General features: G+C 40.4%; 1 protein-coding gene across 2 annotated transcripts in view; it reads left to right on the top strand.

Moving 5' to 3' along the window:
• The window catches only part of LOC308091208 (disintegrin and metalloproteinase domain-containing protein 10-like), a 486,352-nt gene that overhangs the window by 25,106 nt on the left and 435,544 nt on the right, over positions 1 to 25,702 (top strand). The gene's annotated exons all lie outside the window — the stretch shown is intronic.

Raw genomic sequence — 25,702 nt, forward strand, 5'->3', positions numbered from 1 at the left:
TACTCCCTCTCTAGCTTATACCATGACCTCTACTTTGTACGTCAAGTTTATTTTACGTCATACTTTGGCAATGCTTATTTCAACATGTATCATATCGTTGCTGTCGGGCAGAAACCTATATACCGGTAGTGTATCTCTCTGTTGTAACTTTGCGTTATTTTTTTGGTAAATTAACGTTATCTAAATTTTTATCCCACGATTTTGTGACCCCATTTTTTTCTCCCGGTGCCAATTGTCTTAAGTATTCCCGGGCGCTACACTCCCTCTGCCAACCTAGGGAGAACCCAGAGCTGAACTCATGCCTCCTTCAATGCATGAGGGCTAGCAGGCCTTCTTATTAACTGCCCTGCTTGATCGTACTAACTACAGCGTCGCACAAAAGCTTCAAAAGTAACAGATCTACAAGCTCGAAACGCCTCGCTTCGCGCCGCGTTTCGAGCTTGTAGATCTGCTACTTTTGATGCTTGGGAATTTGAATTCCTGAAAAGTAACAGTTTTGGACATATGAGGTTTCCTCCCGACAGAGACAATATTGTTGAACATAAACAATATAGTATTTTATTTAACGCAATTTCACAAAATTACCAAGGTCTCACTTTTGTTTACATTCACAAAAGACGTTACGGGCGTCCTTGAGGCCTAATAAGCATGTTGAATGTCCTCATAAAACGGTGAGCAAATCATATCCACCCCCATGGGTCGATATGAAATCCCACTCTCCTTATACGTCATATTCTCCACTCTGGAGGAGCCGCGCAAATATATTTACACAATGTTCCTCTTTCCTTTTTTTTTCCATTTTTCTCCGTTCTAATTTATATCATAGCCAGGCTTATGTTTCTTTGCTTTTTGTTGACACATAATTAGCCTTCCTCCAGTCGACAGAACGTCAGCTGGCGTTCTGCCAAAGGAGGAGAATCCACTGCCTTGTTTTCAAAATCATTTTGGACCAATCAATGAAACCATATTTAGAAAGAGCCCATCCTCTCTGTAGCAAAAATGTGTACTACATCACTGCTGTACTCATGGTGTTGCGTCCTTGTGCTGGTAATTTAACAAAATGGTAAGACTTTATATTAAGTCTACATGCATTATAAGCACATTTATAATGCATTACAATGCACTTATAAGCAAGCAGTGTTCTATTGGTGATTTTGTTTGCGGTGGGACTATTTTAATGACGTCACGTGCACGTCGCTTAACACTTCAGGTCACACAATGGACAATTGATATGCATCTAGGCTCATTTCTATGTTAATTCATGCTGGTGTGACACCTGGCAGTCGCCAGCCTTTGTAAACTTTGTTGAGGTGTGAATTTAAGGGTTGTTAAATCTATGCGTGCGCGTGCTCCTGCTTAAAAAAGGGGTTTCTTGGTGCGTTACCACGTCCCATGACCAATGCATCCCTGCTTATAAGGCATTATTACGCTTGTTATAAATGCTTATAATTATGCAATTCTACAACTTATAACAAGGTTTATGAAGTATTATAACTTATAATAATGTAATGTATAAGTGACGGTCATAATGCATTATACACTCAGTGGAACAGCACAATATATATATATATATATATATATATATATATATATATATATATATATATATATATATAAAATATTACTTCATAAACCATGTTATGCATATTTATATGCATAATTATAAACATGTATAACGAGTGTAATAATGCCATATATGTGCATTATATTGCATTATAAATGTGGTTATAATGCATTATAGACCCGACCTTGATATAAAGTCTTACCGATAGCCCTTGCTTGTATTTCATTCCCCACTCTTAACACATCGCTCCACTTTATTGCAATTACTCGATAGTGCATCAGAAGGCTTATTTTTACCTGAACTTTTACACCAGAGCAGTTATCGACATGCGGTGGTGGTGTTGACGGTGATTGAAGTAGACTTTGCGTAAAGTTCTTAGCTCCAAAAGGGGAAGTGGTGTAAGGCCACAGCAGCCATTTCCTTGGTACAGGTCATGTTTTAAGCAACGCAATCAACATTTTTTTGAAGAACTAGAAAAAGGGAGCGTTGATGACCTTATTCTGTGGCTTCTCTAGCAGCGAGGGCCCCTTGTGTAACAGACACCAGAGCCCTCAGGCAGATGCTCCTGAGAGCAGCTATACCACCAGCAGCATGCTATCTAAAGCCCTCTAGACTGAACCAGGCCGACCACATTATTGCATCCTTTACTACAGCGGGTTCTCAAACGTTTTCATGTCAAGGACCCCCAAATTAATATGTATGTGGCATTGCACCACCCACTATGTAAAACAAAATATTAAAAAAACAATTCCAATACTTTCAAGATAAAAAAAAGTTCAAAAATAGCAGATGTACAAGCTTGCAGTGCAGCACGAAGTGGCGCGCTGCGAGCTTGTATATCTGCAATTTTTTAATAGCCAACGCATAAATGGATCCCTGGGGGTCCCAGGACCCCTACCCCAATATTGCTTTTAATAACATAGATTTTCCAAGGTGTTGCCTATACCCTCGTCACTCACCGGGTTTGTCTGAATATACCGCTGCGCCCATTTCTGTTTTGGAAACATTAGATTATTATTGCAATGCATGCAGTTAACAACACCGTTAAAAGGATGTGTATTTGTGGTGCTTGTGGTGTTCTTGATAACAGACTGTAGCAGAGACGGTGAGCAAAGCTCCACATAGACACTGAAAAGTGGCCCAGTTTTGTTGCTGTTTTGAATGATTCTCTCTCTCTCTCTCTTTTATTACAATTTAGGCCTTTAGCAGACGCTCTTAATCCTGAGTGACTGACTCACAGTAAACACGAGGTAATACTGTACATAAAATGTATAGAAATAGTCATCTAGGATCATAGGTAAACCAAGAACCTATCATCAGTCTAAATAGTATAATATCCAAAAATAAATAATCTGCATATTGAAACTATACACACTATACAGGTCAACAAATGAACCTGGCATCTGTCTACATTACATGCTACTGTATCTAAATTACACATGAACCTTAGCGTCCCTATTCGGGTCATAGTAATAGGTGAACATTCAGCATTAATAGGCCAACATTCAGTTAAAAATGTTGTTATTGTGATGTGTTGTAAGCTTTTAGATGGCCTATTTTCGCTGCGTGACACATGCCGACTTCTATGGAATCCAAAATGAAACTGAAATCAGTCGTGGCGACTGAGAACTTTAAAGGAATAATTCACCCAAAAAATTACTTATTTTTTATCAATTACACACCCCATGGAAGCCTTGAATTCATGGATTATTATTTTTTGACTTATTCCTGAGCCAATAATTTGATGACCGGGTGTATTTCCGGTAGGAGACTCAAAGAGACTCCTTTGAGTCTCCTACCAGATACATTAGCATCTTTCCGCCAGTCATCAAATTATTGGCTTAGGAATGCGACAAAAACTAAAAAATGCTTCATGGGGTGTGTAATTGATAGAAAATACTTTTTTTTTTGGGTGAACTACTCCTTTAATCCATGACGTCTTCTGTTATTGACCTTTGACCTTTGACCATACCCCCACTTCCTCCACCTCATCTGCCAAGTTTTGAACCAACTCGGAATAAAACTGAAACGAGTTATATTAACGCATTGGGACAGACACAGCTGCAAGTTGCCAGCCGATTGCAGTATACTCACACACTGCAGGGCGCAAGGTGTAATAAGACCTTCCATTTCCACTAATGATGCCCGGTGGACACCGTGTTCTGTATTTTCAGCGATTCCCACTGATATACCTCAAAAGGCAAAATGTCTCTTTTTATCCTTTTTAAAACCAGCCATCATAATTTCATAGTAGCCTCTAGGATATGACGCCGAAAAGCACTCTTAATGCCGGCAAGACCTGACTTTATACCTCCAACAAACCCTTACATTTTCAACTCCCTCTCATGGTGTTTTTGGTACTTCTCACATCCTCTTTGTAATAGACAACTCACTCCCCACGCACACACACACGCACACGCACGCTTAAATTTTTCAAGACAAACCTGCAGTTTGTGTGAAGCTGTGAGACTGCAGGCGGCATCTCCTCTCTGTTCCTCTCTTTTTCCTGCTCTCTTACTGTTACTGTCTGCTTTTCACATTTTCCCACTCTTGTCTCCTCTCAGTGTAAAAGAGCCTAAAAATAATGTATCCTAAGAGCCCCTGTCATTTTTTGCCATGCTCCCCTTTGCTAGCCCCCCCGGCCTGCACCCGGTTTTATTCAGGAAATATTCAAATTCTTATCAGGCTGAATCCTGTGTACTCTTTAGCCCATTCTGTGTGATGGTAGAGAAGTTCACACTGAAGTAAAAGTATCAATACCCGATTGTAGACATGCTCTGTTACAACTAGTACAAGTTCGGTATTCAAAATATAGTTGAGTAAAAGTACAAAAGTATTGGGATCAAAATATACTTAAAGTACCAAAAGTAAAAGTACTCATTATGCAGAATGTCCCATTTCACAAGTTTTCAAATGTATAAAAATCGTTTGAAAATAGCAGATCTACAAGCTCACAACGTGTCGTGAGCTTGTAGATCTGCCATTTTCAAAATGCCAAAGTAGGTCTGAAGTGGTTTTGTGATAATCAAAATCTACATGTAACCAGTAACTTAAGTGTTCTACTAATTCTAGTGTAGTCAAAAGTACAATATTTGCCTCTGAGCTGTAGTGGAGTAAAACATTTAAAATTATAGAAAATTGGAAATACTCCAGTAAAAAATACCTCGAAATTGTACTTAACACATCAGGTGCCAGCATTTTTTCATAACAACTTACGTTGGGTGCCAGCATTCTCCCCATTGACTGCGCTTTGCTGTTTAAAGCTCTAGACTCCACGAGGAGCAAATCCATGTAAAAAAAAACATCCATTCATGTTGCGCGATGACCCTGGCTACAGCCTGGAACGATAACATTTCACTCGCGAGTTACAATGGGGGGGGATCGCGCATCGCGCATGACCGGTTTTCCCCACCGGAAACAGATTCGGAGATATAGGTGTTTTAAAGAAGGAAATAGACAGGAAGTGGATGGCAGCCATGTTTTTTTTTCCGGTGATCTATCTGGCCTATCCTTCTCAAGATCACAATGGGTACTCCCAGAGCTGCTCTAGCCCCGCCCGTGTGGAGAAAAACGAAAAAAACAAAAAGACATATTTCACGGTCTGGACCGTGTTCGGCACCGGACCGCTACTCTGCGCAAACACGGTTCAGACCGTGTTTGGCACCCGATGTGTTAAGTACAGTACTTGAGTCATTCTGTCATTCTGTGTCACTATACTGTCTGGTTTATACTCGATTGCACGCCGTGTGATATGAAAGCATGAATCAGGGTTAGGGGTGCAGTAGATCAAGCAGGGCGATGACTGCATAGGAGAGGTAATTATGACCAACTTTGTTCTGAGCATTAGGGTGTCGCTGTGCATGTGTTGCAATAGTGAAAGCTTGTTCCAAGTCACTATACTGAGGGATTTCCTCAAAAGATCAAAAGCTCAGCTTGCATATCTCATCTTGTAAAGCTATTTCCAGTTATTTCGGGTAATAAAAACAGAGATGGGTGCTCTATATCAGTGGTTCTCAACCAGTGGTCCTTGGGGGGTTACCAGGGGGTCCCCAGCGAAATTAGTTAACATCGCGTCACAATCATTAAAAAATGCTATTTTTGAAAAATCTTGAAAATGTAAAAATTGCGTATCTTTGAATATATATTTTTTTTTAAAGCAAACATTTTTAACTAAAATCTTTGCTTCTGGGGGTCTCTGGCACAAAGCATTTTCAGATGGGGGTCTGTGGCCAAATGTTTATCAATTTAGGGGTCCTTGGCATGAAAAAGGTTGAAAACCACTACTCTATATTATACTGTAGGTATTTAGAGCGCTGGTTCTCAATCGTTTTCAAGGACCCCCAAAATTATGTATTTTGCTGCGAACCCTCATATCAAAAATGTTTTGTGCCAGGGACCTCCAGAAGCAAATCTTTGAGTTAAAGTGGTTAATATGATTTTGACACTATATTAACTTTATTTTCTTCTTCTGGGGACCCCCTGGTACCCCCCCAAGGACCCCTGGGGGTCCCCAAACCCCAGTTTGAGAACCACTGATTTAGAGGATACTAAAGTTTCCCCCTACCTAGTATGGTGGAATGAGAATCTTAGTAGCAAATCACTAGAAACCATTGTGTATCGTATAGAAGGCTTCAGACTAATTGTAAATTCTGATTCAGATCAACTTTATGATACCTCAGCACAGATCCAGTGCTCCAGACATAAAAAAAACCCACCATAAAATGCACAGTAAAAACAATACAATCCACAGTAGACTGCAACCACATAAAGAATGATCATGAACCACTTAAACCCTATACTTCTTTGACCGGTGTCCCACAGGGGTCTATCCTCCGCCCCCTCCTTTTTTCCCCTTTTTTTTTTTTAGTCTCTACACCAAATTTCAAAAACAGCCGATCTACAAGATCTACAACATAGCAGATCTACTAGCTCACAACGCATCGTCCTGCAACATGTTGTGAGCTTGTAGATTTGTGTTTTTTGTGGTGTGCGACACCCCACACGCAACTAATTAATTCTACTCACCACATTACCACCACAACGGACGGGGAAACACTTTCGCACCGTTTACCGTGCGCACCACCGAACGCCGACGGCCACAGCCGAACCAACACGACGCGGCGGCCATTGAAATCTCTGCATCGCCACAACAACAACAACAGAAGCGCGTCCTTCGGTTCCACCCCCGCTCTTGCTTACCTTTTTGTTCGACCCACGCCGTTGCTTTCACTTTAGTCATGTCTCTATCACACCACACTCACGGTAATATGTCCGTCATTCACGTGCCATGTACATCCCAAAGACAACCAACACCACGCAGCCGATTTTGTAATCTCCACACAACAACACACGACTCGGCATCTGGGTTGCCACGTTGCCAAAAGACAAGCAGATGTCAGTGTTGCCAGATGTGCGTCAAAAACAAGCAACCACCTTCATGAAAAAAAAGAAAACAGCCGAAGGGGTCCGCCATGTTTCACGGGGGTCCGCGGGGGTCCCAACACTCCCAGGGGGTCCCTCATCATTTTTTTTTTATTTTTATTATTTTTTAAACTTTCCTTTTGGAAATTTTTATCCCTTGTAGATCGGCTATTTTTGAAAAATCGTGAAAATGTGTGCAAATTAATATATTTATATCCTTTTTAAAGCGAACATTTTAACTCAAATCTTTGCTTCTGGGGGTCAATGGAACAAAATATTTTGAGATGGGGTTCGGCGGCCAAATGCATATCATTTTGGGGGTCCTTGACATGAAAAAGTTTGAGAACCACTGATGTAGAAACATACGTTTTTCAGAAAACTGTTAGGATTTAGAAGACATTAGTAAGAATCGGCCTCAGGTCTTAATAGGTTAAAGGCAGGATAAAAAAAATAATCTACAACCGAGGACAAACTGATGAGTTTTGTTCAGTAATAGTAGGATTGCCTAATTTACAGTAACGGGCAAGTGGATTGTATTACACTTGACAGCAACTCTACACCACGCGCTGTTTATAGGGGTGGTTTGTTGGGGCCTTTCCAGCAGTCAGTCAGGGTTACAAGATGTTCTCATGCCAGGCCACCAATTCACTTTCCTTTGTGTTGTGAAAGGGACATGGTTGTGTTGTGTGTTTGTGTGTGTTTGTGGTAAGTGCCCTGCATGTCTGTCTCAGGCCAGGACTGACATGGTAAGACACTGTGACGCTGCTGTATTCTAGAGATCAGCAAACAGCCATAGTCAGCATGTGTTTTAACCAGTGGTGGAAAAAGTACTCGCATGTTTTACTTAAGTAAAGGTATAATTTCTGCAAAAGTATTGGTATCAAAATATATTGAAAGTACAACAAGTAGAAAGTACTCTTTATGCAGAATGTCCCATTTCACAAGTTTTCAAATGTATAAAATGTATACAAATCTTTTGAAAATAGCAGATCTACAAGCTCACAATGCTCTTGTATTGTAGATCGGCTATTTTCAAATGGCCGAAATGTATATAGGGCTGAAGTGAGTAATGTGAGTGAGTGAGTTTTGTAATAATAATCAAAATCTACAAAATAATTAGTAACTAAAGTTTTCAAATAATTAATTAATACAATATAATAATTGTAAAAGTATAATATTTGCCTCTGAGATGTAGTGTAGTGGAGTAGAAGTAAAAGTACTGAAAAATTAAATGCCTCAAAATTGTACTTAAAGGTAGGGTAAGTGATATTTTTTGGTTAAAACAAAAAGTATTTTGTTAAAAGGTTAAAATACTATATTCTGATAGTAATCTTTGCTATAGAGTGTTTTTTCAGTAACAGATGTCTCCCTGTCTCTCCAGCTCTTTAATAAACAGAAAATACATTTTTCGGTAGGTGTCAAAATCTCAACCAATCAGGAGAAAGTACCCATTTTTAAGCTTAATTTGTATAGTGTTCCAGTTCCAATTTTGTCTGCTCATTTCTTAGTGTCATCACTTCCAATTTCACTTGTTTAATCTGTATCCTGATTGAGTTCTCTGTCCTGGTTGGATAAAATTGGAAATGAAACTGAAACTGAAACGAAAATGCATTTTTGGTTTAATAAAGAGGTGGAGAGACAAGGAGACTCCTAATACTGAACAAACACTCTATAGCAATTAGTACTATCAGAATATAGAGCTATTTAACAATTATTTTAACCAACGCAAATCACTTACCCTACCTTTAAGTACAGTACTTGAGTAAATGTACTGTACTTAGTTACTTTACACCACTGATGGGTAAGCGGAATACCGCTGTCTGTGTGAATACAGCATCGCTTTGAAAGAGGAGTGGCTGACAAAAATCCTATACTGTACAAGCTCAGAGCTAGTTTCCAGTTCACATCAATGGACAACCTCTTGGACATGCAGTATATATATATCTGGATGAGTGTTTTCTTTTGGCAGTCATGATGGGCATGTTGGCGATGAAGTTTGTATGAGCCACTTGTTTATTTACAGTTTACCTGCAGAGCCGCAACGCCACGCCATTAAAAACTGAAGGCTCTTCATGAGTGGAACTCTGATTTTTACCTCTAGTCTGCACATGCATCATGTGAGGCCCAGTGGCAGTTTCCAGTTTCCAATACTTTTACTTCTACTCCTCTACATCTCAGAGGCAAATATTCTACTTTTACTCCACTACGATTATTTAAAAAATTTAGGTACTAGTTACTTAGTTTGCAGATATAAATTATGATTATTATGAAACATACATCAACCACTTTAGCCCTATTTTATACCTAGGCTATTTGAAAATAGCAGATCTACAAGCTCTCAACGTGTCACATCGCGACGCGTTGTGAGCTTGTAGATCGGCTATTTTCAAACATTTTAGTACTTTTACTTTTGGTACTTTAAGTATATTTTTATACCAATACTTTTGTACTTTTACTCAGGTAAGTTTTGAATTGCGGACATTTACTTCTAACGGAGTATTTCTACAATGCAGTATTGGTACTTTTACCAAAGAAGTAAAGAATTTGAGTTCTTTTTCCACCACTGCCAACTGGGATATCATTGCTGTCGGGGCAGAAACCTCTTATCTCCATATTCTAACTTGTTTGTGTTTTTTTTCGTAAATTAACGCCCTACTTGATCATACTACAGTGTCACACAAAAGCATCAAAAGTAGACGATCCACAAGCGCCGCTTTTCAAGCTTGTAGATCTGCTGCTTTTGCTACTTTTGAATTTGAATCCTGAAAAGTAACAGTTTTGTACATATGAGGTTTCCACCCCGACAGAGAGACGATAGACTCCAAGTTAAATAACGCCGTGTTCAGATGTATTGACAGATTGGACGGCGTGTGCTTGTCTGTTTTTCCTAGTTTTTGGCCGGAGGTTTTGCTTTGTGCAATAGTGCCAGATCTTTGAGAGCGATGTTAAGCCATTAAGACCGGGATCGCATCTGTGTAACCACTTTAACCATTATTTTTATACTTTGGCATTGACTTTGGCTATTCAAAAATAGCAGATCTACAAGCTCATAGCGCGGCAAAAATTATTTGGTTCTGGGGATTCTACAAATGTCTTCTAAATCCTAACAGTTTTTTTAAAACACTTATGTTGCTATAATCAGTGCATTGTTATCAAACTTTTTTATGTCAAGGACCCTCAAAATTACATGTATTTGGCCGTGGACCCCCATCTCAAAATATGTTGTTCCAGGGACCCCCCAGAAGCAAAGATTTGATGTTCACAATTTTTCAAAAATAGTAGATCTACAAGCTCATAGCCAACAAGTATAAGTTTATAATATAAGATACAATTATAAGATCTACAAGCTCATAGCGCGGCACTCTGTGCCGCGCTATGAGCTTGTAGATCTGCTATTTTTGAATAGCCAAAGAAATCTAAAAATGACACAGATTCTTTCCCGGTCTAGATGGGTTAAAGAAAGGAAGCTGACTTTATTCTTTGCTGAAAAGTGTATGAAAGACTGAGCGCTTGTACCCGTGGACAGGAACTTGTCTTGAACACTCTCCCTTTTGCCTGGGAGGCCTGTCTTCTGTCTTGCTGTGCGGAGCTGTATGACTGTCAGATGCTAGATCACTTGTGTGCAGCATGCTGGACTTGGCCTGAATAATTCATCAAGTCAGCTGCTGGCCCTTAGTCTAGCGAGCGCTGCCTCTGTGATAAACCTCTCCTATTTCTTTGTTCCGTTTCAGCCCGATTTATTCTCCACCGTATGCCTGGTTTCGCCGCTCGCCGGTAATAGCTGAGCTTGTAGATCGGCAATTTTTGCCGCGCGACACCATCGTACGACGGAACATTCATTATGCCAGGGTTTTCACCGTCAAGAAATTCCTGGATGTATTTTGAAATGAGAAAAAAACAGTTTTCCAGGCCTGGAAAAGGGTTTGGAATGAATCAAATGTTTTGTAAATTGGTTGGATAGGCTATACATAGTTTTCGGCTATTGATTTTGTTCATAAAAACATGTCCCAAAACATGTCTGACATTACGTGACATGTGTAACGTGTTAAAATGTAGGGCTGTGCTGCACCAGCTTCGTGAGTGCGGCCTAATGTGTACAGGACGTTACATGTAGGGTGCAAATTATCTATTAATTCGTTAATTGATACTCGATAACCTTATCGATCGATTATTAGTTTAATTGATAAGCTGCGTTTCTTAGGACCAAAAGGAACATTCTCGTCCGAAACCGAAAATGAGTGCAGAAACATAATGGCTGTGATGTATATGACATTAACGAGCGTCAACGAGCATCAGCTGGACACACACACACACACACACACACACACACACACCTCCCCTCTGCAGTGCTCTATGTGCTCTATGTCTCATTTCTTTCCAAAAGCCCTTGAATATGATGGAATATGATTAAGGATTACTGTGATTATGGTAAGCTCACATTTGATATCACACACACCATACCATTTCACTAGCCCAAAAATATATAGGATAAGTTGAATCGAATAAATTCTTAACGGTAGTTAATCAATGATAGATTAATTGTTAACATCCCTAGTTGCATGACAAAAAATAATAGATCTATAAGCTAACGACATGTTCCACCGTGATACGTTATTAGCTTGTAGATCTTTTTGTCACATGACGCCTTCGCTCGATTGTCTTGAGGCTTATCACACTTGGAGTAAGAACCTCATTAGTGCACCGTATGATTGCTATAGGCCTGGCAATGGGGTGAAATACTTGGGAAAAGTTTTGAAAACTCATTGTTAAAACTGTGTGGGGGAACCCTGTTATGCGTTGTTTATCTATTATAATCTACTTGTGTTTTGTGCTTGTGTACCCGGGATGCGTACGCTATATAGACCCTTTCAACCTCCCATGATTCTATAGCCTGTTTATCTACTTATGTGTTTGCGTGTCCAGGATTGGGTGATGCTTACACTAGAGCATTTTATCACTTTTACGCAATCTTTCCAATATCGTCTCTGTCGGGTGGAAACCTCATATGTCCAGAACTGTTACTTTTCAGGATTCAAATTCAAACGTATCAAAAGTAGCAGATCTGCAAGCTCGAAATGCGTCGCTTCGCGCCGCGTTTCGAGCTTGTAGATCTGCTACTTTTGATGCTTTTGCGCGACGCTGTAGAAGTATGATCAAGTAGGGCGTTAATTTACAAAAAAACACAAAAGGTTAAAATATGGAGATAAGGGGTTTCTGCCCCGACAGCAACAATATCGTTTATTTTTTTTGTTCTGTTTGCTTTTCAGAATATTTATAATTATTATTATTATCTCCCCGTCAACTCCTTTCCTGTCAAAAATGTGCCCCTCGTTTCCAACCCACTCTACCACTTTGCAGTAATTGAATCCATTTCTCTGGTTTTTGTTTCAGAACCTCCCTCTATTATTTCACTGTTCAGTAGTATCGCAGGAGTAGTCTGTATTATTACGTATTCCCAGTTAAAAAAGTACACTCGTTAAAACTGTCTTGCTGAAACGACTAGCAGGGCTATTAACTATTAACACTAAAGAACATGCAACTACCCAATTTTCCATTATATTACTCCATGCATAAAGTAAAACATTTAGCTGCTGCCTATGAGAGCGTGTTGGAATAATTAAATTGATAGCCATACAGTAATTTGACTATCTTATATTCGACTGTCTGTTAATTTGGACTGTTGAGAATGATTTATTCATTGCATTTTCTATCACTACCTAATAGTTATTCCTCAGCTTTTCCACTGTTGATAACAAAAATATGTACATGCTTTTACAGACCAGGGTTGGGCCGGTATTCATTTTGCACCGTCGAACGGTCTCCCAAAATGACTGATGATACTAATTACGGGTGATTAAAAAAAGAAAGAAAAATGTAACTGCACAGGGCTGGAGGGAGGGAGCCAATGCAGATGTCACAGGCCCAGATATCTCACACTGCTGGTAGAGTTTGTGTTGATTATAGCGGTGGTTCTCAAACTTTTTCATGTCAAGGACCCCCACATTCATATGTATTTGGCTGCGGACCCCCATCTCAAAGATATGTTGTGCCAGACACCTCCTCCAGGAGCAAAGATTTGAGTTCAAAATGTTCGCTTAAAAAATATGTATATATATAAAGATTTGCACAAATGTTCACGATTTTTCAAAAATCTTTCAAAAGTGACGTGCTATGAGCTTGTAGATCTGCTATATTTGAATAGCCAAAGTATAAAATATGGGTAAAGTGGTTAGAATTATTGTGACGCTATATTAACTAATTTTGCTGGGGACCCCCTGGAACCCCCGCCAAGGACCCCTTGGAGTGGCGGGGGTCAGCTCCTACATTTAGATTCAATCAAAGCTACGTTTGAACTTAAATAGCTGGTGCAACAGGGTGCCAGGTTTCTATCAATGTGATGTAAAGCACAACGCGGTCCTCTCTTGCCTACTGGGTGTGGTACACCATTATATTTGCTTTATGGTCAGAAAGTTATTGTTAACTATGAGGAACTATGACCTTAGAATGAGAATCATTTATCACTGAATTGCTCTTGATACTAGGTTTCAGTTCCAGATTACGAGACGAGAGTTGTCGGGGAAAGAGGTTATTAGAACGTCCTCCACTCCTCCTCCCTCCTTTTACTTTGAATTTCTCTGTTCCCGATTCTCTTCCTCAGTGACAGACTCCTAAAAGCCTGAGTTCTGCTTAAAGGAGTAGTTCACCCAAAAAATGACTTATTTTCTATCAATTACTCACCCCATAAAGCCTTTAATTCATGGAGATTTTTTAGTTTTTCCCTTTCCTGAGCCAATAATTAGTCTGCTACCGAGGGTCCTATTGACCGATGACCTGGTCATCAAATTATTGGCTCAGGAATTTGACAAAATTGGGTGTGTAATTGATAGAAAATAACTACTCCTTTAAGTGTGCAGGTGTTTTGCACACACCTGCACACACAAACTAAACGAGCTTGTAGATATGCTACTTTTGATGCTTTTGTAGTATGATCAAGTAGGGCGTTAATTTACGGGGGAAAAAACAGTTATAGAATATGGAGATGAGAGGTTTCTGCCCGAGAGCAACGATATAATGAATCTGTCACTGCAGAGACTTGCTTTGATGCTCGCCAATGTTCAAAAGCATAAATCTGAACCATCTATCTCTGCCCTTCCCCAATTTAGTTTGCACAGTGTGTCTTAATTGCAGTAACCTGGCTGGTCAGGTCATGCCAACACAAAACTAAATATACACACTCACAGAAATCACTACTCTGTAAAAATCCTCAGTGTTAATTTAACTCTGAGAGAGTTAAATTAACACCTAGGATTTATACTGTGTACGCTTTTCAGGAATTTCTAGTTTGCCTATTAAGCACGAAAAATGTTCTTTATTTTCACCCGTTGGGATCAAATTTGTTATGGCAACATGGTCATATTACCCCATATAACCTTACCGTTACATCACTTTATTTGATTATATGACTGACAAGCTATTACCACAACTTGTTTTATGCTTTTTATCCTGCTACTGTAAGTGGAGTTGATTGCTGCCAAACTAAGTGTTGTTGTGTTTTATTATGGGAGACTTTCTCATCTACCGCATTGGAGTACAATGAAGCATCTTATCTAGTCTTACAGTCATTGTATTCTAGTATTTTATTATGTTTTAGTCACATTCACTTCTCTATTCTATTCTCGGCCATTACTTTATTTTATTTTTTATGCAGCTGATGTGTCTTGATACTTTTTCTTACCACTTTCAACCATATCTTGGGCACGTCATTATAAAAAAAAATAGCAGATCTACAAGCTCACAACGCGACAGCTAGGCCATGAGGCTACTGTAGGTAGGAACTGTCTGTGGTGCTGAAGTCTCTCCCCAGACCTCTGCTCACCTATAGGTGGGACTGCGCCTGTCGGAACGGAACGGAACCACAGCCAAACGTCCTACTGTCAAAAAGTTACTTGATTATTTTATTTTTAGCATTTTTTTAATTTGTTGTTTTCAAATTGAAAACAACAATTTTCAAATTGATTAGAAAATGTTTGCACTTTTTTGACAAAGTATTGGTCAATACATCAGTAATCGGTGGTCTAGTAGGACACTGCAACCCCCCAAAATAATCATATTTGAACTGGGGACCCCCCCACCCTGACAAGCACTTGGAATTGTTGGAGTTGAGACATTACATTTGTGAGATTTTTTTTTGAAAATAGCCGATCTACATACTCACAACGCCTCGCGTTTCTTACGTAATATTTGACAATTTGGCCAATGTTTGACAATTTGTTATAGCATAGTTTGTCGATTACTTTTGACGCAGTATTTATTTATTTTTCATTTTAGAGGTATCAAAAAGTTCTTAAAAGTCCTTAAATTGTCACTTTTAGAAATGTGCAGATACCCCCCCGCCTAGACCTGAGATCACAAACATAAGAATGTTGCTGCCCATCATTGTGACCCAGTGAAAATGTGTGCAAATCTTTGAATATATTTATATATTCCGTGGACAAATACAGTACATATAATTTCCGGGGTCCTTGACATGAAAAAAGTTTGAGATCCACTGATATTATAGCAACTTAAGTTATTTTCAAAACAACTGTTAGGATTTAGAAGACATTTGTAGAACACCCAGAAGCAGAGATTTTAGTTACAAATGTTCACTTTATAATATATATATATTATTCAAAGATTTGCACAAATTTTCACGATTCTTCAAAAAATAGCAGATCTGCAAGCTTGTAGATCTGCTATTTTTGAATAGCCAAAGAAATCTAAAAATGACGCACAGATGCGTTCCCGGTCTTAATGGGTTAATGACCTGATCATCAGTTCCCTGTACCTGTGCTCCAAACCGTTTACCACAAATTCTAAATCATAGTATATTCCTAAAGATCACAGACTAATATCTAAACAGAAGCCCTTTCAATGATTGTATGATTATAGTTTGTGCTTTTACACTGTGTTTTCACCTCACACTACAATAGTCCTCTGTTTGTTCTCATAAGTGGTGGGAGGGCTCTCCAGAGTGCAGGCCTCTGCTGTATTTTTATTCATAAATGTAGTCGCAACCACAACAACGTAACTCACTGGCTGAAAGCAACAAAGACACCTCACATGGCTGATTGCTGCCAACAAACCCATTTTCTACTCAGTCATTGCATCTAGTTCCTTATTTTAATTCCATTTACTCGTATCGTTATAGCGTTGCTGTTGGACAGAAACCTCTTATCTCCGTATTCTAACTTTTTATGTTTTTTTGTAAATTAACTGACAATCAGCTTCTCACAGGACCAATGCCAGACATAAAGCATTTGTTATGTACTCCCAGGATAACGTCACATCATCTGCTCTATGCAAAAACTCTGTACCTGTAACTTAACGCGGCACCGAGTGCCTCGCTATGAGCTTGTAGATCTGCTATTTTTTTTAAACAAATCGTGAAAATGTGTGCAAACCTTTGAATATATATACTATACATTTTAAACTCAAATCTTTGAATATATATATATATACATTTTAAACTCAAATCTTTGAATATATATATATATACATTTTTAACTCAAATCTTTGCTTCTGTATAAAATATTTTGAGATGGGGGTTCGCGGACAAATACATTTCATTTTGGGGGTCCTTGACATGAAGCAAGTTGGAGAACCACTGATATTATAGCAACATACGTTTTTTTTTCCTCAAAAAAGGATTTAGAAGACATTTGTAGAATCCCCAGAAGGAAAGATTTGAGTTACAAATGTTCGCTTTAAAAAACATATACCGGTAACTATTCAAAAATGTTCACGCTTTTTCAAAACAATTGCAGACCCATAAGCTCATAGCCACGCTATGAGCTTGTAGATCTGCTATTTTTGAATAGCGAAAGAAATCTAAAAATGACACGCATGCGTTCCCGGCTTTAATGGGTTAAATTGTCTTTAGACGTGAGAGAGTGTTAGACTTCAAAGTCTTCTAGTCTAGTGTATCGTAGGCATAAGATAACAGACTACCACAAACACACTAGGGTGAGCAGGCTAATGACTACGCTCAGACACACACACACACACACACACACACACACCCACACCCACACCCACACCCACACCCACACAAACACACCACCTCCCCCCCTGGGCCCACTCAAAGCAGCTGAGCATGATTCTGTCATGAGTGAAACCCATGGCAATGTGCGCGAGTCCATATTATTATCCTCTTGTTCTTCAAACATGGTGTAAAAAGGCAAAGAAAAAGGGGCATCACATGAGGTGCATATGACCCATTCTCTTCTCAGGAAACAGAGGAGTTCAGTCATACTCTCCACAGATTAGCCCTCAGGTGGGAGGGGGGAGGACATTCCACAGATATTACTCACATGCAGTGTAATCAGCCATCTATTGATCGTACCCATGGATCTAAAGCCGTGTTTGCCTGACTTGTCTTGGCTATCGTACATAAAATCACAGCATAGTACAGTGGAGCAGCTGTAGCTAAAATACGTTGTTTATTTTCTATCAAGGTTCAACACTTTTCAACCATCCAAAACATCTGATTTGAGCCTTTTTGTAGTTTCATGTAAGCCAGTCCTTTTGCACTTCATTAATTAGAGAGTAGAGTAACAGAGCCCACAGCCCAGACAAATGTCTGGCACATGTTACTAACAAGGGAATGAGGTTCTAAGAATGATTACTCTCATCTCTACATGGAGAGAGAGAGAGTCATGGTTTTACACAAAAGTAGCTGGCAGTGAAAACTGTGAAATGGTAAATTGTTTAGAACAGGGCTCATGATCACTGAGCCGTTTTCTAAGGCTGGCGTGATCACCCAGTAGCCAGACAGTGAAATCCACCATATGCTTTAGCTTTTTATGTCTTATTATAGGTGGCTAATTATAATAATGAGACTATATTTTAATAATAAACCCAAACAAAGAATGAGTCAATAATTTGACATAAATAATGGCATAAATTCAGGCTATCTGGAGATACATGTTGTATGCACATCAAACAATAAGGAGAGATTAAAGGTAGGGTAAGTGCATTTTTGGGTTAAAACAAAAAGTGTAATGTTAAAAGGTTAAAGCATTGCTATAGAGTGTTTGTTCAGTAAATATACATGTTCAGGTAGGTGACAAAATGTCAGCCAATCAGAAGAGTTACCCATTTTTCTAGTGTTCCAGTTCAAAATTTGTTTGCTAATTTTTGTGTCATTCCAATTACACTTGTTTGATCTGTATCCTCTTGAGTTCTCTATCCTGATTGGATAAAATTGGTATCCTGCACTGAAAATGCATTTTCTGTTAAAGAGCTGGAGAGACATGGAGACTCCTGTGACTGAACAAACACTCTATAGCAATGAGTACTATATCAAAATATAGAGCTATTTAACACTTATTTTAACCAAAGAAAATCACTTACCCTACCTTTAAAAATAGGTGGTTGCCCACTCCTGTTCTACAAGAACAGTATTTTGACCATAATGTCACTGAACTTCCTGGTTGGTTGTGCTATGGTTTTGGACAGATTAGTCTAGCATCATGGCCTACTTAAGTTGTGCCCCCCAGCGCTATCACCTCAACTAGCTCTGCTCCATCTCAAGGTTACAGGGGACGGGTCCATTCTGTCAGGGGGATCAGAGAATTGGCAGGAACAAACAACCTTTTCCTGTGACCCTCTGGTTTGGCTAAATGTAATATTTTACCTGTGTTCCACACAGCCTGGTTCTCTCTAAACATCAGAGGGGATTTGAAAACACCTGACTTGCTTCCAGTCCATCAGTTAAAAAAACAGGGTAGGACCTGGGATAGAGCTACGCAGGGACCAATACAGGTCCCCCAGGACAGGACCGCTGAGGATTATTGAAGCCATGGTGGCCAAATCTGGTATTGCAAGACTTTAGAACGCTACTGCGCATGCTTCTCTCGTCTGAAATGCTAGTTGGCCTATTTGACAGTGCAAAAGCATAATTGCCTTGATGCCTATAACTGTGTCAACAAGCGTCAGCTGGACACAGACACACACACCTCTGCCCTCTGCAGTGCTCTAATTTGAAAGTGACTGGAGTCTGTCTCATTTCTCTCCAAAAGCCCTTGAATATGATGGAATATGATTAAGGATTACTGTGATTATGGTAAGCTCACATTTCATATCACACACACCATACAGTAAGAACTCCTGTAACTTATTAAAACATTTGAAGAAAGTACTTTTTCCGATATTACATTGTTATGCTAATATTGGCCGATAATATCGGGAGGCCGATAATATCGGACATCCCTAATCACAATCATTTTAACCCCTTTATCCATTTATATGTTGGATATTAAAAAATAGCAGATCTGCAAGCTACACTTTGTGCCGCACTGCAAGCTTGTACATCTGCTATTTTAGATGTATTTTTTTACATAAATCTTCTCTAAAAACCTTTTCTATTTTTGAGATATAGGGCTTAAGTGGTTGAAAAGGAAGAAGGTGGAGGGGGAGTATGACGAAGGCTGGGTGTGAAGTAGAAGAGAAAGAGGAAGTTAAGGAGTTTGAGAAAGAGCAGAAAACTGCTGAAACCACCAAAGCGATGGTGTCATAGTGAAAGTGAAGAACGGGGCAGGTCAGGAGTGAGTAATAACGCCCAGAGGAAGCGTGGCGCTGTGACCCAATCTGTGAACCCTAGTGGTTACACAAGATGCGTTCCCGGTTTGAATGGGTTAACACAACGTCCCCCCAGCTTGTTTTTCATCCTGGTTGAACCCATTACAGTCACTGGCCTCTCCTCTCTTTATTAATGGCTCGTCTAGCGATCAATATGACCTCATGACTTCATCTATTTCCTCTCATAACGAGACAGACCTCGCGCCATGCATCAACCACGGGACACTGGTCACCAGGCACCGTCCATCTGTAGACGATACTACAGCCCCGACCAGAATGCCAGGCTTTGGGGTCTGATGAGCGATCCCAATATAGGCTCTATGCACAGCAGCCATATTGGAAAGAAATTGGGCTGCCTCCTTACTTACACAAGTGTTACCAATCATACTAATTAAGGCTCTGTTCCATCTAGCACAGTGGTTCTCAAACATTTCAATTTAAAGGGCTCCCATAACTCTTGAGAGTGTACAAATGGAACCTCTCAGAGTTACACACCCGTAAGGGGCCATTTGGAACACTCTCAAGGAACCATGAGGGTCCCTGGACCACACTTTGAGACCCACTGGTGTAGCAGAGTGTTTACTGTGAGCCAACATGAACGATATCAGCACTCTGTTTGGAACACAACCTTAATTTGCATCATTGGTAACACGTGTGAAGGAAGTAAGAAGCGGCCCAATTTCTTTCCAATATGGCTGCTATGCATAGAGCCTAGTGGTTCTCAACCTGTGGGACGGGACCCCCAGGGGTGTCTCCAGATGATTTTTTTTTGGGGGGGGGGTCCCCAGATTATTTTGTTTAATGTGCAACATTGTTTTGTCACTCAACAGTAAAAACAACATACAGTATAAGACTGTGTGTGTGTGTGTGTGTGTGTGTGTGTGTGTGTGTGTGTGTGTGTGTGTGTGTGTGTGTGTGTGTGTGTGTGTGTGTGTGTGTGTGTGTGTGTGTGTGTGTGTGTGTGTGTGTGTGTGTGTGTGTGTGCTTACAGCGTGCAGTGTCAATGGCATTTCAGTGTGCTCATGTTGTGTGCTTTCTATGTGCACATAGCACTAATATGATTATAATCAGAAGCTTGATGGTCTTAAAAGAACAAAACAAATAGGAGCCACGTCAGCGTAATCCTACATGCTTCCAAACACACAACATTGTTGTCCTCATATAGTATGCAGCAGTTACTCACTGCATCCTACTTTGAAACTCAGGTGACAGTTTGGTCCAAATGAAGTCCATACTTTTCCTCAGTCATGGCGGCCACCATGAGTAGCATTGAAAGCACTTCGACAGAATCGACACGGCCTTCCCAAAATGCATACCTAGATTTTTTTGCCGGATAAGGCCTTGCTAGGTTAAACCAGCTCCACAAAACTCCTCAGTGACAGTCTCACATAAATATTCCTGATTAGGATTCATGATGGTTCTTCTTATCGAGAAGGAAATGAATGATTAAAGTTCCCTCATAGATTAAAGTTCATAGATTAAAGACTGATTTCATTTGGATCCACAGAAGCCAGCACATCAGTCTTCTATGGAAGCATGTCATGCACCGAAAATAGCAGATCTACAAGCTCACAACATGTTGCGCTGCAATGTGTTGTGAGCTTGTAGATATGCTATTTTCAGTTATTTTCATAGTATTTGAAGTGGTCAAACCAAGCCCCGGAACAACGGTATAACAGTGAAGCTGCCGTCGTCGCCTGGTGGTCAACTCTGGGATTGCAGGACTTCCGCATTTAAAACGCCACCGTTTGAAACCCTAGTGCACCTGCTCAGTGCTCAAGTCTTCCACATTTGAGCACCAAAATGTGGTGCTCAAATCAAGAAAAATGCGGAAGTAGAGTGTTCTTCCGGGTGCTTCAAGCGCTGGTGAGCAACTTTCATTGAAATTAATGGGTGGGGGAGTGGCCGCCCGCCCTCTAGATATATTATAACTCTATGGGTCAAACTAGCAATAGAACGCACGTTCAGAAGCATCGTCCATGAACATGAATGGTCTCGGATATTTCATAAAAGCAAACTGGTTGGCTGTACTGTATGTGGAACAGCAGTACAACATAGGTTTACAATGATATTACTCCTCCGCACAAGTCACAGATGGGTACTTGGCCTTACAAAATGTTTCAGTCATGAGATTTTGTTTTGCTTCATTCCATGGTCCCTGCTTCCCCTCTCTCTGCCTCCCAGCATTCAGGGCGGTGCTGGTGTTAAGTGGGGAGCTGGTGGAAGGTGTTTACACTCAGCTAATGTGCTAATAAGGTGCTAATCCTCTGCCTCCATTGTTTTTGATGTTCGCACAACTGCAGCTTTGCCGGCAGCAGCTAGGGGGTGGGAGGGAGGGGGTGGGAGGGCCGGTGATAGAAGCAGAGCGATTTACTGGACGTGAATATTTAGTTTATATATTAACCCATTTAGACTGGGAACCCCTATACGTAACTATACCTTTAATTCGGGCAACCCCTTTTGGGGTTGTTGTTGCTATGTACATTATATAGCAACATACATTTTCGTTCATTTTTTAATAAGAAAACTTAGGTCAGGATTTAGAAGCCGTTTTTAGAATCGGCCTCCGTTCTAAATGGGTTCATTAACCTCTTATAAACCCTATATTCTTAGAGAAACGGACACAGAGGGCCTTACGCCTAAACTTTTTTGGCATTTTTAAACTTTTAAAAATATATATAAATGAATAGTACAAATAGCTCACGAAGCGTCACGTCGTGAGCTTGTAGATCGGCTCTTTTGGGCTGAAGTTCCCCCCAGAACATGGATGCTGGGGTTCAAGTGGTTAGCTAAGTAATGTATTTATCTATACGCTTTTTCTCCCCTAAAATGATCCCACATGCCAGATTGGACCCTTTCCCGGCTGGTAGTTTGACACCCTGCGTTACACAGTTCCTTTCCTTCTGTGTCTTCTATTATGTTTGAGACGGCTAAGCACCACTACAGTTCCACTTGATGCACATTAGTTGTATTTTTAATGCAGTTTATCGTCTCTGTTGGGTGGAAACCTCATATGTCCAAAACTGTGTCCAAAACTCTTCAGGATTCAAATATAAAAGTACCATATCTACAAGCTCAAAACGCGGCGCAAAGCAACACGTTTAGAGCTTGTAGATCTGCTACTTTTGATGCTTTTGTGTGTGACGCTGTTGTATGATCAAGTAGGGTGTTAATGTACGAACTAAGTTACGAAGGAGAATATGGAGATAAGAGGTTTTTCTGCCCGACAACAGCCTTATTAAAGTAGGTTATGCAGCACTTGAAAAAGACCTGTGATCTAAAGAGCTCAACTAACAGTGTCCTTGATGGTGACTGTAAAACCTTCCCCCAGTAAATTAAAGATCAGTTAGCTGAATTGCACTTTTCTTTTTGTTGCATACTGATGAACCCTGAAAACATGTTGTGTTTTTCTCTCTTCTAGCAGTGTAAATGCCACATGAACACTTGACATTCCTATGTCCTATAAGTCATAATGGATAAATAAACAGTATGTGAAAATAACAGATCGACAAGCTCATTGCAAGGCAATGCATTGCGAATTTGTAGATCGACTATTTTCGAGAGAGAGATTTGGTGTGTGTGTGGGGGGGGGGGGGGGGGGTGAGTGGGGCTGATCAATTACCCCTGGGGGACCCCGGTCAACTGAAGTATACAGGGTTTAAGTGGTTAATGCTTAATCATTCCCAAACCCTGTGTCATCTAAAGGCCAAAGTGCACCAATGCAACTAGTCGTTGCAACAAAACAGTTTTAAGGCCATGTCACACCAATGCAGCTCCTTGCAACTGCCATTGGGGATAATGGTTGCAAGGAGTTGCAAGGAGTTGCATGTTGCAAAATAGGCGATCTACAAGCTCACAACGCCTCGAGGCGTTGTGAGGCGTTGTGAGCTTGTAGATCTACTATTTTTTTTTTTAATCACTATTTAAAATATTTCTAAAATTGCTATTTCCTGCTTATCAGGGTGGGGAGGTCCCCAGTTGATTATTTTTGGGGGTCACGGTCTGAAACGGTTGAGAACCACTGGTATGCAGTATGGGCACAAAAGGGACAGACAGATGGGTACAACGGGTACTCTGACAACAGGTACAACGGGTATGCATAACTGGGCGGGGCATGCATTTCCAACATGCATCGTTCCCGAGTGGCTGGAAAGTAACTAAGTGCATTTACTCAAGTACTGTACTTATGTAACACATCGTTGCTGTCGGGCGGAAACCTCTCATCTCCATATTTTACTATTTGATCATCCTACTGCCTACCTAAAAAATAGCATATCTACAAGCTCTGTGCGTTTTGAGCTTGTAGATCTGCTACTTTAGCTATTTTTGAATTTGAATCCTGAAAAGTAGCGGTTTTGGAGATCTGAGGTTTCCACCCGACAGAGACTAAATCTGAGTACTTCTTCCTCCACCACTGATAATAAATAGTAAACATTGGGTGGTTGTGTTTTTGTGTCAGGAGGGATTAGGTCCCTATAGCGTTTTGGTGGGAAGTCTGTGGGTGATGTGTTTGTTTTGCAGGGCAGCTGTACAGTTAGTGTTTTTTCAGCTTATCTGTTGGGCACTCGCTCCAACCCAGCCAGCATGGTTTAAGATAACGTTGCTGTTGGGCAGAAACCTCTTATCTCCATATTTATTTGTTTTTTTTGTAAAATAACGCCCTACTTGATCATACTACAGCGTCACACAAAAGCATCAAAAGTAGCAGATCTTCGCGCCGCGTTTCGAACTTGTGGATCTGGTACTTTTGATGCTTTTGAATTTGAATCCTGAAAAGTAACAGTTTTGGACATATGAGGTTTCCACCCGACGGAGACGATAATATTGTTTGATGCCCCCACCCCCACATCCAGTAGACTGAGATATAAGCAAAGTCATGATTTTGAGTTTCTACCAATCGATTATGTGTATTAGTGTTTTTTTCTCTCCTCTTGGCCCTAAACAGGCGTGTAAATAGAAAAACTGCTGCCTCCTTCTTCCGCTGCTCAAATTGCTCTGTGCTCTGCCTCAGCTTTACTCCTTAGCTCAGGATTCTTCAATGTTTTTCAGGCCAAGGACCCCTTGGCTGACAGAGAGATGAAGCAGGGACCCCCCCCCCCACTACATATTGTGTTGCAGAGTAAATTTTTTCATAGATTTCATAGATAGCTTCATAGACTATCAGTGTTGGATTCATGTTCATGTGTATTTTCAAACTTTTAACCACTTAAACCTTCAATGCTTAGTAAACTTGACCTTTGGCTCTGTACTTGGACTGCTCTTTTTTCCCTCTAGACCAAATCTCTCTGCTGGAAAAAATTGACGCTTCACCGGCACGTTTCACCATTTTAGCGCTCCTTCAGCAGCCGCTGTTTAAAAATGTCAGCGCTTTTTGGCCTTCTTTCACTTTCTCCACGCCATTCGGTGCCCCCCCAAAATTGATTGCCCTGTTCTTCAGCACCTAAAGCCCTTCCGTTAAGCTGGCACTGGATGCTAGGGTTCAAGTGGTTAATAAAAATCACACCCAGTGTGAAGTGGGCGGTGTGGTCATCACAGTGGTCATCACAGTGATGGAAGCTCACTTAAAAAAACGTTTTTTTTTTTAAAGTTCATAGTCCTATTTATAGGTTATCAGTTTCATCATGTGTCTCGCTAGCCAATCACAGTGCTGAATAGAGTCAGCCAATATTCAGCCAATCACAGTACAGCTAGGGGTGTACTAATTATGAGCCAATCACAGTACAGCGAAGGGTGTACTAATGAGGTGTCCCAACCCCACTTATAGGGGCGGCTACACCGCCCAAAAATTATAATTAAAACAATCCCACAAAGATTTGGCTCCCCCCCTGTAGTAACTCTGAGGACCTCCCTAGGAGTCCCGGACCCCCTGTTGAAGACCCCTGCCTTAGCTTCATGACATGTGGTGAATGTTTGTCTGTTCTTTGTTTTGTTTGGTCCCATACCTGATGCTGTAGACTACTGGGACTAGAATAGAGTCTTTCAGCAATGCTCAGAGTAAAAAAAAAAAGAAAAGAAGAGAGAGTGAGATACAAGCGTTGGTATGTTTGTCTCTCTCTCTCAATGAGGCCCTCAGAAAAAACACAGCAATGGACCACG

This window comes from Gymnoscopelus braueri (genome assembly GCF_963280865.1).
Source record: "Gymnoscopelus braueri genome assembly, chromosome: 1".
Taxonomy (NCBI): Eukaryota; Metazoa; Chordata; class Actinopteri; order Myctophiformes; family Myctophidae; genus Gymnoscopelus; species Gymnoscopelus braueri.